At 53.0% G+C, this 10125-nt stretch overlaps 1 long non-coding RNA gene across 2 annotated transcripts; it reads right to left on the bottom strand.

The window, feature by feature from the left end:
* Window positions 1–6630: 6630 nt before the first annotated feature.
* Window positions 6631–8588, bottom strand: LOC120244212. Of its 2 annotated transcripts, none has more exons than XR_005531497.1 (3): window positions 8071–8588; window positions 7539–7658; window positions 6631–7367 (listed from the first exon to the last, which is right to left on the bottom strand). It is a non-coding gene; the product is annotated as an uncharacterized LOC120244212 (long non-coding RNA). The 2 variants fall into 2 exon arrangements; XR_005531498.1 differs by having other exon boundaries at window positions 6631–7363.
* Window positions 8589–10125: the final 1537 nt, after the last annotated feature.

Genomic DNA, 10125 nt, shown 5'->3' with positions numbered 1-10125 from the left:
CACAGGCCCGGGATTGCACGTGCTCCCCCAGATTCCTCGGGCTCCCCGGGATTGCACGTGCTCCCCAGCACGCTGCCTGCTCGCCGGGTCTCAGCCCTGCGGCCCCGCGGCATCGGAGACGAGGACCGGGATGCATCTACCAGAGATGAGGCGCTGGCCTCTGGCTTAACCACATCCTTATATTTGACTCAGGGGCCAGGAGGCCGTGAAACTGTGTCCCCCCCCCCCCCCCCCACTGTGCTCTTGCAGCCGCTTGGAGCTGCCTCTCAGCCGCTCTTCCTCTCCGGCTCCTTCACTGCGAGTGACCGAGAAGAAGAGGGACCTTCCACCGTACTCACATCCAACTCGCATTCCGGATCTCAGTAATGTGATCCAAGGAGGCAGAAACTACAACGCAAGACTCGAGGTGCTCACCAGCCCGTCATACCATGAATGTTTGAGATGCTGAGATTACTTAGATGGCGCTGCACCAAAAAGTTGGGCACAGGGTGTAGATAGAGGCTGCTTTTGGACAACAGGCTTCAGCAATGCAAACTTGAGCAAAGCCAAAGGGCCCCCAGCAATCGGAGAGCTGAATGCAAACAGGCTCGCCCCCATTAAGCCCACCCACCTGGGCATGGCCATCGGCACTACCTGGCCAATCACAACCAGGCACAACCAGTCTTACTACCTGAGATGACCAAAAAAGGGGAGATTCCGTAGGTCCCCGGACTTCCTCATTCCATCCGGTAACTATAGCCCCCTCCCCACCACTGCCCGGAGGCAGACAGTCTCTCCTTTGCCGCCTGCTGCTCCCACAGGTGTAGGCAATAAACTCTGCCTTACGTGAATCCTTTCACCAGCAGCCAAAGCCGCCCCTGCCCAACTGGGATGCCCCACATTTTGTGGCCTCTCATCCAGTCGCACTGCTCCACACGGAGGGCAGAACATGGGCCTGGGCCCGGGAGGGGATCTGTGACCCCAAGTCAGTGTGGCTGAATTTGCCATATTTGCCACACTTCCTTGGTGTGGTTTCTGCAGCCACAGTTACTGTTCCCATTGACTGGTAACTGTGTCCCCTGGAGCCAGGCCCCCATGCTTCACCCCAGAGGCCAGGGGCCCCAGCCCCGGAGGCTAGCAGGAAGCCACCCTGCATAGCAGAAACAGCCCTGGAATCGGACAACCGGCTTCCAATCCTCTAGCCACGTAACCTTGGACAAGTTCCACAAGGCCTTTGAATTTCAAGGATTGGTTTGGTTTCTTTTGTAAAGTAGAGGAAGTAGTGTCTACTTCAGAGGCGTATTTGGAAGATCAAATATGGAGCGTGTTAAGAACCGAGCGTGCAGGATATTGAGAGTTCTCCTTCCCTAGGTGCCTCCAGCTGAAAGTCAGCTGGCTGTCCGTGACCCATGGACATGTGCTGGGAGAGAAAGAAAAGCTGGGAGAGCCGAGGTGGAGACAGAAGAGGAATTTTGGCTGCCTTCATTTTTTTTAAGGAGGCTCTATGCCCAACGTGGAGCCCAACATGGGCTTTAACTCCTGACCTTGAGATGAAGACTTGAGCTGAGATCTGGAGTCAGAGGACGCTAAACAACGAAGCACCCAGGCGCCCCAAGGCTGCTTTCATTTTGACCTCAAACATTTTAGTTGAGTTCTTCTTTCCAGCTTGTCTCCGGACTCAGGCCAAAGACCCTGTAGGCAAAGCATCCTAGGAGGGGAACCGAAACTATCCCCTCCAGCAGCAAGGACTGACCTGAGCCAGCAACCACCCACCGACACACACACACACACACACACACACACACACACACACACACGCCTGTGATGGACTCCAGGACAATGATTGATTTAACCTTCACTGCCTACCTGCCCGTCTCTACCCACCTTCGCCTCACATTTTCCTTCTGTAAACCTGGAACTATTTTTGGCATTTTGGAGATAGCCTTTGAGGTGCTAGTTTGCTCTTTTCCCCGCAGTGGCCTCACTGAAATAAATTCTTTTCTCATTTCACCACTACTTGTTTCTCCGCCTCCGGATTTTGTCAGGAGCCAGTGGCCAAACCTGGTCTGTTTGGATGCCCCCCTTCCCCAGCCAAGTGCTCTTGCACCCCAACTGGTTATGGGGGAGACGGGGAGACACACAGCCTGCCTCCTCCTCCACTGTTAGAGTTTTCCTCTCTTCCCCCAAACTTCTGGGAATGGCTTCCAGGTTCATGATGGGTACAGAGCCAATTGGAGGGTAGTGTGCAGGTCGTTGTTAGGAGGTTGCAGAGAGCAAGAGTCACTCTGATTAGCGAAAGGGGTAATCAGGGAGGGAGAGATAAGGGACCTTCAGGGAGGCAGAGTGCAGCTGCAAGCGGGAGGCTGAAAGAGCAGATGGGATTCTCCCCTTATAAAATCCTTTATGGACACACCCCCCCCATTATCAAGGGCTAAGGAGGGATCTAAATAAGATAAGCAATCTAACCCTAAGGCCACAGAAGTGGGCCCTTGGCTCTACCCTAACCACCTTACACCACTGAGTCAGGGAGCGGTTACCTGTGAGTCTGACCACAGACACTCACCCCGTTAAGCCAGGAGATGCTGTATGGGTGAAGGAGTGGAATGTCCAATGCCTAAAATTCCTCTGGAGGGGCCCATTCACTGTCATTTTGTCCACCCCTACTGCAGTAAAGGTGGCCAAGGTGGGTCCCTGGATTCACTACAGCAGAGTGAAGCCAACATCTCAAAACAGGGAGTGTGTTCTTGGTCCATCAACGCCGTGCAGGCTGACCACACGGAAGAAGCGATCGCAACTCCAGAGGCTCCGGGAGACCACGGGCCTGCTGGAGTCACTCCGAAGGTGACCAATCTACGCGTGACAGAAGCTTGGGGAATCCACGGTCTGGTAGAATAAATAGACTGTCCTTATTTTCTATGTCTATTCACTTACCGTGATGCACTGTCACCCCTTGTTTCTTGCTGTCATTGTGGTCCTTGCTCTACTTTTCACCATAGACTCACCAGAGGCCGCCCCGGCCGGCTGGGCATGTGGGGAGAGGTTTCTGTTAGCACTCGCCTTCCTTTGGGGGACAGGACGCTTCATTGGTACCAACATCGGGGATCAATGGCGATAGGAGGCTAGAGAATTAGATCCCTGCGAACCTTATAATGGGATAGAATACCTCAGTTCTGGGGCGCCTGGGTGGCTTAGTCCGTTAAGTGTCCGACTTTCGCTTAGGTCATGATCTCGCGGTTCGTGGGTTCGAGCCCCGCATCGGGCTCTGTGCTGACTGCCAGCTCAGAGCCTGGCCTGTTTCAGAGTCTGTGACTCCCTCTCTCTCTGACCCTCCCCTGCTCACGCTGTCTCTCTCTTTCTCTCCTAGAAATAAATAAAACATTAAAAATTAAAAAAAAAAAAAAAGAATACCTCAGTTCTACTACCAGGGTTTAGCTCCTCAAAACCTCAATTATTGGGGGGGAAAAACTGCCTTGCTTGGTGGGGGAGGAAGTTCCCTCCCTCTGTTGAAAGCTTAACATGCTCAGGCCAAAGATTTTATAACTCAACTGCCTGGGAAACCCAATGGTGGGGACCCCGGATCACCTTGAACCAGATTCCCACCTCTCATCTCCAAGAGGCCTGAGACAGTGTTGACGCAGCCATTGAATGGCGGGCCCCAGGGGGACCGTACCGGGTGTGTGGGAGGACAGCATGTATTGCCGGAGGCCCGCTCCAGCCGCTCCAGGGGTCCCTGAAGGATGGACGGTGTCAGCGAGAGAGAGAGAGAGAGAGAGAGAGAGAGAGCCCCGAGATTCTGATCACCAGGCAGGCATCTCTGCCCTGTCGGTTTTGGTGTCTTTATTTATAGGTTGAATGATAGCATGACATCATAAAAAGGAATTTTTACAATGGATAACTCTTTATGATAAGATGCTTTGGAAAGTGTACAGAAGCAGGTTTTACAGGAATATTCTGGCAGAACTATTCTAATTATAATGAGGTTAAGTAAATCTTATAACTAAGGAATTAACAGGGTGTTCTTAGTAAAAGACAGGATACATATTTGTTCTAAGTTAATAACGCTAAGGTTAGGTCATAGGTTAAGTGTACAGATAGGCTAGGAGTCATTTTGTTTGGCTCTCAAGAGGACGAATGTTTTTGAGCTGGTTAATAAGTTGTTTGTGGAAACCTTTTTGACCTGATGCTGAATGTGTAGACACCATGGAGGCCCTAAATGTGTCGGCCTTTGTTTTTGGGTTATGTTTTAGCTACTCTTATCTATCCTCATCCCAGCCGCCCCTATAAGGGAGGGTGTTTGCAGAAAGTAGGCCTTGCCTACTTGCTTCATCACCGGTTAGAAGAAGGTGTAAGTATTAACTTAAGTTCTGCCCTTATCTATTCCTTAACTCTAAATTAGGCTCTTTGTCTCGGGGCCAGGCTCAGTTGTAACTCTTGTGTTCTTAACCCCCTTTATTACCTAAGTCTTAGATCTGCAAGGCCCATAGGAAGAGCCTTTGACAATCATCTACAGGGCTTTCATCTAAAATCTCTTTTGTAAAGGCTGGAATGTGCTTTTCCTTATGAGGTATCTGTGCGGGGAATATTGGTCTGATATGGAATATTGTGAGGCCTGGTCAATACCAGCAGGCTTATTTCCAACATGAGCCAGTAGTAGTAGCAGAAAGAGATACCAGTTTTTGTTTCTCATGCCAGGAGCTGTGCAAACACTGCCATTTCCTTGTTGTGACAGCCATCCAGCGAGGCCGGTGCGGCTCCCGACACTATGTGGTACTTCCCTCAGGCTGATCTGGGTTATGTGTGTGCTGAGAACTGTTTGCCCATCTTTCTTCCTGCTCCCACTTGCCAGAGGGGAGCATTTGGGAGTCCAAGTGTAGGGGGGGAGGGAGACTCAAAGGGAGCGATGTGCCCTACAAATTGGCGATTGAAAAGATGATGAATGGCCTCATGAGCGTATAATCCAATATTATTGCCCTGCCATCTGGGCAGAGGTTGGGTCCTGGGGGGACCACACCCCCTGGGGGGACCACACCCCCATTTACATGCTAAGCCACATAATCAGACTGAAAGCAGTTTTAGAAATTATAACCAATGAAAACTGCCAGAGCTCTTACCTTACTAGCCAAGCGGCAGACCAAAGTGTGCAATGCCGTCTATCAAGATCGCTTGGCCTTAAATTACCTGCTTGCTTGTGAGGGAGGAGTTTGCGGAAAGTTTAACCTGAGCAACTGCTGACTACAGTCAGATGATGAAGGGAAAGTCCTAGAGGAGATCACAGATCGAATGAGAAGGGCTGCTCGTGTCCCAGTCCAGACCTGGAAAAGCTGGAACCCAGGGGGGTTATTCCCAGGATGGTTTTCAATTCTCAGGGAATTCAAAACCCTCATGGGAATTATCCTCTTGACTTGGGGAGCACTGTCCCCTGGTTGTATGGTCCATCTCCAGCCTCACTGAGGCAATGGTCCAAAAGCAAAACGGCCATGCATGTGATGATGAGATGAAAATATAAACCTCTAATTAAGATGATGCTCTTTGACCCAAAACAGGGGGGTCTGAGCATCAAAGGGAGGTATGTGGTATGGTCCCCTCCCTAAGGAATGTGGCAAGAAAAGACCTGAAGATAAGGGAAGGCAACCTGGCTCTGTGCATATATGACATCCCTCCCGACCCCGTGACATGAGACCACCCAATCAGACAGTCTGTCTATACGTTACCCATATAGAGGAGACAAGGAAGTAGAATATGCGTAAAAGGCTACACCACACGGCGTTCAGGACTCAGGTTTTTGGGTACAAGCCCTCTGAGCCTGTGTCGGCATGAATAAAGGTGCTTCCTGGAAAGAAAAGCCTCGGTGTCACGACTCTCTGTGGATCAATCCTGCTGCAACCCATGCCAAGCACGTACACAGCAGTAAAAGGTAATGCAGCTGCAAGAGGTGGCCAAGACCAGCACCGGCCGACAGCACCCCGGAACTCACACAAGCAGAAGCAGAGGGGGTCTGCAGGGGCCCAAGACTGATTAAACCCTTCTAAAAAGGGAGGATTGAAAACAATTTATTATTTTTCATAGTTTGTTTATTTTTGAGACAGAGAGAGATGGAGCATGAACAGGGGAGGGGCAGAGAGAGAGAGAGGGAGACACAGAATCTGAAACAGGCTCCAGGCTCTGAGCTGTCAGCACAGAGCCCAATGCAGGGTTCAAATCTACAAACCGTGAGATCATGATCTGAGCCAAAGTCGGACAGTCAACCGACTGAGCCACCCAGACACCCCTAAAAAGGTAGGATTTTTGCCACAAACTGTCAGACCCTTCAGACACGAGCCTCTCTAACCACTTCAGAAAGGCAGCTGCTGCCAGCTCTGCCCAAACAGAGCTGAGATCCTTCCCTGCGTGAGGATAACCAGCAGCAGGTGCCGAGAGCTGAGCTGGATGGGACTGAGGCCTCATCACAGCTGCGAACCCACAGCCTGACTTCACGCACATCTGGTTCGTTCACTCCCCACCCCCTGTGTTATCTTGTCTGTTGTGTGACTTGTCTTATGTCCTCCTCTGTGCACCGTGTCAGAAGCCGAGTTCGTCGCGTGGTGAAGTGTCATGGAATCTGGAATCCTGAACCTGCTTATGATTGCGCCAACCTTGCTCTATGACCGAATACTGCTGACGCTGTGGGAAGACCCGGCCTGTGTGCGCGTCTTCATGGCTTGCTTGGGACAGAGGTGCCATGGGGTCAACTGCCAAGAGAAGGCGGCAGGACTGGGCAGAAGAAGCTGAGGCCCAGCAAGGACTGCCACCCACCCCCAGGAACTCTGAAGCTAGAACGGCCTTACAGGGTTGACCCGACTTGCTCCACGGAGGCCAAGCCTTTATACCCCATGCTGACCAGTCCCCAGATGTGGGCTACCCTCTGGGCAAGGTGGCTCTCCGGGGCTGAGGAGATCTTAAAAGTACTCTTAGCTGAAAAGCTGTCTGCAGACCTTCCCAGCAGCTGAAGCGGAGTCTCTCCTCGAAGGCAGATCTGGGTGGCACCTCTGGGTGTCCACGGAGCTGGCTCTGACATCTGACTCCACAACTCACTCCCTGTGTGACCTTGAGCGAGGGGCTCAACCTCTCTGAATCACAGTTTGCCCATCTGACAAAAGGGGGTGATCACTGTGCCCACTGTGTGGAGTTATCAGAGGATATTAATTCTCACAACAGTGAAGCCCATCAAGAGCTCAGTGTCTCTGCGTGGTTTCAGGGAACTTTTATTTGATTGTTTGGTTTCGATTATAATCCAGTGTGAAGAGGGTATCCCGGAGGAGATCAGAAATGGCCCCGGACCCTCTCTTGGGAAGGTTCCCCAAAAAGACAGGGATGGCAAAGCTGGGACTTGCGTGTTGAGCACGAGCTGTCTAGGCAGGGGGGAAGATGGGGTGGGGAGGGAAGAGGCTTTCAGGCAATGGGAGTAGCATGTACAAAGGCTCAAAGGGGAGAGACAAGAGCGTGATGGCGTGGCTGGAGAGGGGCATCTGGGGAGTGGTGGGGAGAGGGCAGCAACCCCTCCCTGAGTCATCAACACTGACCTTGACAAAGGGAGGCCTTTACAGAGGAGATGCCTTCTGCCGTGAGCACGGCCTGCCCCGGTCTGGTTGGCTGGGGCCGGAGCCAGGTAGCGAGGATTTTCCGGGCCTTGGAGGTGAAAGCTGCTGGGCAGAAATGTGCCTTGACCTCCAAGACTGGGAGTGTTGGGCGGCAGCCCCTGCCTTGGACCCCTGCTGAGACCCTGGCCATGAAGTCCTTGTGGGCACCTGGCAGGGAACGCCCCCATCTGGCTGGGAGCTGGGAGGCGTCCCTCTGCTAACACAGGATTCTGGAGGGAGAAGGGATCTAGGTCTTCCCTTCTACTGGCTCAGGAAGCAATCTGAGCACCGTACAAGGAGTTAGGAAAGCGATCGGCTGTGTGACCTTGAACCAGTCCCTTTACCTCTCTGGGCCTGGGTTGACGTGGATGGTGCATGATTAGTATCTCGTTGCCCTGGCATTCTGAGTCTGAGGGATTTTCTGGCAGCTTCCCTCTTACAAAACCCCATCTTGTTTACTTTGATCCTTGCTTACCTTTTTTCTTCAAGGGGGCCATTTCCTATTCTTCCTCCCTCTTGACCTCTTAAGAAGCTCTCAAGGCCTCTTTGACAATCAGCCGCCTCCTCCCCTCCGGCCCCTGAGCAGGAAACAGAAACAATAGGAATCACTTCCCCAGCGGCCTCTGTCCCAGGTCGAGAAGAGCTATCAAGTTCTGGCACCACCGCTGTTTTCCCCAGGCCCACACACCCTCTGCCCTGCTCTGCCGAGTGACCGTGACCATGACCAAGCTGCCCCATGGCAGACTAGCAGGGGCCAAGCCCTGGCCTTTGCCCTAGCCCTTCTGTCAGCTGCCTCCCAGGCTTGCCTTCGGTAAGCTCAGCTCAGTGCCGCCTCCTCCATGAAACCTTCCCTGATCTCAGCGGCTGGAATGAATCAGTTCTTCCGGACGCGCAGGACGCTGCGTGTCTTAGCCTCCCTTTTACTCTGCTCTCTGTTAGCATTAGCTGTTAACACATGTGATTCTCCATGCTGTCCCTGGCCTGATGTCTGCATACAGTAGGTGCTGCATGAGTGTTGGGAAGGGGGAGGCAGAAAAACAAAGAAAGGAAATTACACAGATCTTCAGAGGAAGTTTTGTGGTGCATCTAGAGCAAAACTGACCCCCTATTTATTGCTTCATGTACAACATAAAACACAACATCTATGGAGGGAGTACAAGCCCCAACAGACAGCCCCGCATATGCACAAGGAAGTAGGCTATTAACAAGGTGTCCATGTGTGGTTGCCGGCAGCACTAGAAAAGTCCCTTGTGGGAGCACCTGGGTGGCTCAGTCGGTTAAGCGTCCGACTTCAGCTCAGGTCATGATCTCATGGTTCGTGGGTTTGAGCCCCGTGTCGGGCTCTGTGCTGAGAGCCAGCTCAAAGCCTGGAGACTGTTTCGGATTCTGTGCCTCCTCTGACCCTCCCCTGCTCATGATGTCTCTCTCTCTCTCTCTCTCTCTCTCTCTCAGAAATAAATTAAAAAATTAAAAAAGAAAAGTCCCTTGGAAGGACCCTGTGGCTGTACTCAGCTGCCCGTGTCCTGAGTATGTGGGGGTGGCAGGGACACTGAGCTGGCCGTTCACAGTGGGTCTGGCCACGGGGCTGCCCTAGGTGTGATTGGGAAGTGAATGGAGTTTGGCCCATGTGCTGCCTGGCCTGAGGGGCAGCAGGGAGACCAGCGGCGGTGGAGGGTTCAGGTAGAGGGGAGGGGATGAGTTCAGGGAGCTGGGAACAGGCCATCATGCAGGCCACGGAGGTCTGGACCTGACTTCTGAGTTAACAGTGCCCTATGGGGAGGGATTGTCATCAGCCCATTTCACAGATGAGGAGGCTGAACAGAGGAAGTGAGCGGCCCAACCCCCGCCCACCCCATCGGAGGATGAGATTCTCCGTCCTAGCGCCCTGCTTCCCGCCATCCCACTCTGCAGTTACGGGCCCATCTGTTGGTTTCTTGCTTGTCTGAGGCCTCACTCCCACCCCTGGAATGTAGGCTGCATGACAGCAGGGACTGTGCGGTCACAGCTGCGCTCTGGACAATGCCTGTTACATAGCGGGCGCTCCGTGAGCCTTTGCTGGTGAGTGGACAGAGACGGACGGCCCAGGGGCCGGGAGCTGGCGTGATGTTCTCTGGAAAGCTCAGCACTCTAGGTTCCCTGGGGCATTCCTGGCGCTCCAAGCCAGCCTGAGGCCACATACGTGGGTCTCCGCTCGGGCCCTCTCCCTACCCCCCCCACCCCCCCATGGCACCGCATCTGGGAGCGTCAGAGAAGGGTGCCGGGCTGTGTGACGCCCTTCGTTTATTCTTCCTTCTTTCTCAAGGTCAGTCACGCACGGTTGTCTAACCAGTGTCCGCTGAGCACTACTCTGTGCCTGACCCTGGGCTGGAATGGCCCACCAGTGACCGACACTGTGGTTGGTGCCTACCCTTGTGGACTGTGGCAGCCAGTGAAGGTAAGGTGAAGCTTTATGGATTCTTAGTAAAGGGTGAGGGAATGGTGATGGAGGCCACTCCATGGTAAAAAGCCACTCTTAGCTGTGGTGGGGACA

Source organism: Hyaena hyaena, unplaced genomic scaffold, assembly GCF_003009895.1.
Source record: "Hyaena hyaena isolate Hyena2069 unplaced genomic scaffold, ASM300989v1 scaffold_374, whole genome shotgun sequence".
NCBI lineage: Eukaryota > Metazoa > Chordata > Mammalia > Carnivora > Hyaenidae > Hyaena > Hyaena hyaena.
The sequence above is the reverse complement of the archived record's forward strand: the minus strand, read 5'-3'. Positions and strand labels throughout refer to the sequence as shown.